Raw genomic sequence first — 4,642 nt, 5'->3', positions numbered from 1 at the left:
ACACACACACACACACACATATATATATATATATTATATATATATGTGTGTGTGTGTGTGTGTGTATAAATATACGTTTTATACGTGTGCGCGTGTCTGTATTATAAATATATTGCCACCACCCTTTCTCCCTGTGTCAACTTCCAGTAGTTCTGTAGACATTATCCCTAAATTTTGACATTTATCCACAAACCCAACAATAACTGACCACCTTTTAATTACTACCTCTTTCCCTCACTTATCTCCTAACTCGCCACCTCTACTAGTACCTCTCTCAATACCCTGATTGTTAACCCCACTCCATCTTCCTGAACTGACTCCCTTATCTCTTTTCACCCTTTCCTACCTCAACACCCCCACCGAGCCTCCGGCTTCCTCCATCCAATACTGCTTGCTCTCCACATTTAATCATTCCATTTTTTAATTTCTCTGCATCATGATCTGAAATGTAAGATTTCTACCCTGGTGACGGAGGCTCGACTTATCCAATGCTTATTTAATCCCATTACGGGCTGCATATTTTCGTGATCTACCGACATTACGATGGATCTCTGATCTCCCAGAAACAGTTGGACTTGTAACACCTTATCTCCTCTCCTTTAATTTTATCTGCTGTTATCGTCTGAAAATCTTCAGTCTTTGCTTTCTTTCTGTTTACATGTATACACGCACGCACACGCTTACATAATCGATGCACAAAAGTTCTTAGATTATTTATTGACGTACATCAGACTTCTTCGCTCTTATCCCCGGTCTTTATGTAAACTATAACTGGCAACTAACTAAAGCCTGCTTACCTGACTGAATAGAGAAATAATGAGGCAGTAAAAAGAATTAATCCTACTAAAGTTAATTGTTTTGATTAATATGCTATCATAAAAATTCGGCACCTATTCTAGTTAATGTTAAAGGTCACAAAAAATTTTGCGATTCTAGAATAACTTCCATTTCATGTGATGTAGAATGGCAGATATGGCTCTTTGAAGAAGCTCTTACTAATCGAGATAGGTTTTCGATAAGAGTAACAATCAAAGCAACTGAAATATGGTTTATTTTCATGAGCTGGACCTCCACTTCGCATTGTGAAAACAGTTTGGTAATCAGAGTTAATAATCGCCAGTCAAAACCGTTTAATAGTCCATACTTAATTCAGTAATGAATGCTCCTTATACTTCTCTTTTATAAGTGTTGGCTCCCGAATTTCTTCAAAAGAAAGATCGTTCTTAAGAGAACACTACTTGGTCTGGGAATTAAAGGAACTTACATATCTAATCTGATCATTATAATGTCAATCACTACGAAGTTCACAGTTGTTCGCAAAAGCTATTGGGTTGGTTTATAACTAATGCAGTTTTTTTTTTCAACAAATTTTATTCAACAAAAATAATAACGTATAACAAAAACATCTTTAAATGATTATTCCGGAGCATATTCACCATCTACTTCAATTACTGCTTCCCATTTGCTTGGCAGATGGTCAGACCGTCATTTAAAGATGTTTTTGTTAAATATTGTTATTGTTTTTGTTGAAAAAAAAGCCGCAATAATTATGCACCAACCCAATAGTAAAGTACGAGATTATCCTTTACAAGGGGCAAATACTGACCAAAGCTAGATTTGCAACTCTTAAAGTACTTGTACTGGGACAAGCGCCTGATCAAATTGTTCTGGATATAGTTCTGCCCAGACCGCAAACTGCATCATAACTGGGATGAATTTGCGACCAAGTTGGTGAGTGTCAGTCTGAACTGAATTAGAGGAAGTAGTAAATATTTATATTGCTTTGGCAGTGCATTCTGTTTTCTTCCTGTGACTATCTGATTAAAAGTGAGCGCTCGTCTTCATTTTCTTTTTCTTTTTTGGAAAAGGTAACAGCTGATGCAAATATGTAACGTTAGTAGAGAATCGAAAGGCTTTCGTCCGGATTCCTGGATGGTGAGTAGGTATGTGAATCTTTTAGATCTAACCGTAGTGCATTTTTCCTGCAATCGTTGACTTGTAGATGTATAAGATAAAATCAACTTCATCGATTCCACCAGTCTTGAAAGGCGTGCGAGGATCATGAGCAAAGTGTAGGTGAATTTTATAGGCAAATATCCTGGATGAAGGTCATGGATGAAACTCCATTCTTTCTCATTGAAACTTACAAAAAGTATTATTTAACGAGAAGGAAATTTTGCTCATGAATGCATTTATGAAAGTTTGGGGAATGCAGTTTTGCCTTTAATTTGGAGTTAAGAAAAAGCAACTGATCGTTTGTTAGCAGCTGTGCTACTCACTCTTTTTTTGAAGAGTATCAATATATTTTATTATATCAATATATTTTATTATATCAATATATTTTATCATTTTTTACCGGTGAGCTGCCAGAATCGTTAGCACGCCGGGCAAAATGTTTATCAGTATTTCATCCGTCTTTACATTTTGAGTTCAAATACCACTGAGGTCAATTTTGCTTTTCATCCTTTCGGAGTCGATAAAATAAGTACTAGTTGAGCCCTGGGATCAATATACTCGGCTAGCTCTTCCCTTAAATTTTAGGCCTTGTGTCTATTGTAATAAGGGATTATTTTCTTACCTTTTCAATTTTTTTTTATTTATAACAACGTATGAAGGCGAGAAATGACATGAGTTTTCGAATGCAATATTAAACGCTTTGTGCTAATATAGAGTGGAAATGATAATGCATTGGAATAATTACTGTGCAATATTTAGTCTCGATCTTGTATATTCTGAGTCCATCTCTGTCCAATGTTGATTTATCGTTTCACCCTTTTATAGTGAAGAGAGGTTCGATAAAATAGATACAAATTATTAAGTGGTATCGATTCAGTAGCTCATACAATTGGCCTACATGATACATAACTTTTGTTGATAGACCTCTATAGTTTTCTCTGTTGTATTGGCAGAATCTTTAGGGCGTCAAAGAAGATGCTTTACAGTATTTAGTTAAGACATATTCTCGATCAAATTTCAATTCCCACAGAGATCAGCTTTGCCAATTATTCATGTGTGCTTGATAAAATAAGTATCAGTTGAGTAGTTGTGTCGAACTAATCGACTATACACTCCACCGAATTTGAGGCGTTGTACTTACGTAAGATGTAAGTGTTTTTCTTTCATGTAGACACTTTATAGCTCTTCCTTTACTAATGATCTTGAAAACGATATGCATGTCATACAGTTTCAATTCCACTTAAATATTTGAAGCCGTTTACTGAGGTCTGAAATTAGTATTTCGTGTTTTTTTATAACCGTATAGAGAAAAAAAAAATGTTATTTATATCTATACTTTTCAGATTATCAAGATTTGAGGTTATGGTGACTGATAATTTGAATTATACTAATAAATTTATCTCATACATGTGCAGATATGGTTGTGTAGTTAAAAAGCTCACTTTGCAACTATGTGGTTTCGGGTTCAACCTTATTCAACCTTAAGCAAGTCTTTTCAACTAAAGATATGGGTCAACGAATGCCTTGTGAGTGAATTTTGATAGACAGAAACTGTGTGGAAGTCCGTCGTGTATATGTGTGAGTAATGCATGTGTTTGTGCCTTTGTGTTTGTCCACATGACAACTTGTGTTTGGGTTGGTTTGTTTATATTCACGTAACATAGCCCGATAGAATAAGTATCAGACTTTAAATATAAGAAAAGACATTAAATATAAGATTTGTTCGACTAAGTCCTTCAAAGCGGTGCCCCAGCATGGCTGCAGTCCAATGACTGAAACAGTGAAAGATATAGATTTCGATTGTGTACAGCTTGTTAAATTTGTTTCTTGAAAGCATAGAAGCTTATACTACTCAGTTAGATATTAATTAATGAAATCAAGATAAGTCCCTCAATTCATTACAACTAAGGAGCCAACAGGAGATCGTCTGAGTCTTGGCTCAGCAAATTCGTTCTATAGTAGATCTTTCGACTTTTATCATTTGTCCATTATGCATTTGTATGTATGTATGCATGAATGAATGAATGCATGTATGTATGTATGTAGGTATGTATGCATGTATGATCGTATACATGCATGTATGTATGCATGCATCTATGTATGCATGCATGCATGCATGTCTGTATGTATGTATGTGTGTGTGTGTGTGTGTGTGTGTGTGTGTGTGTGTGTGTGTGTGTGTGTGTGTGTGTGTGTGTATGGGGCTATTTTCGAGTTTACTAGTGTATCCATATACAACCCTTTAGTCAACTAAACAAAGAATGGAAAAAAAACCCTCACGAAGGTGGTGCCCAAATATGACCGCAGTTCAATGACTCAAACCAGTAAAAGAATTCCATTTGATCATAGATGCAAAGACAATTCCCTGCCTTATCTTTCAGGACATATAAGTGATATTTGCACAAAATTTACGCAACATTACCTGCTGGCACATTGTCAAAATAAAAGCTTTCAATCGACACGCTGCTTATCTGAAATAGTAATTTCTCACTTTACAAGCAAAAGTAATTATTTTTCTTTTACACAATATATAAACATTCCTATAAATATGCACATAAAGCTGAAGTTATTTATATAAGAAGTTTTACCTTCAATTTTTTTTTTCTCTATGGTTTAAGCGTTGGCATGCAACTCGTACTTTGTTTTATGTGGCACTTGAGTTAAGTATCAGATATGAACTGGCATT

The sequence above is a fragment of the Octopus bimaculoides genome, chromosome 1, assembly GCF_001194135.2.
Source record: "Octopus bimaculoides isolate UCB-OBI-ISO-001 chromosome 1, ASM119413v2, whole genome shotgun sequence".
Lineage (NCBI taxonomy): Eukaryota > Metazoa > Mollusca > Cephalopoda > Octopoda > Octopodidae > Octopus > Octopus bimaculoides.
The sequence above is the reverse complement of the archived record's forward strand: the minus strand, read 5'-3'. Positions refer to the sequence as shown.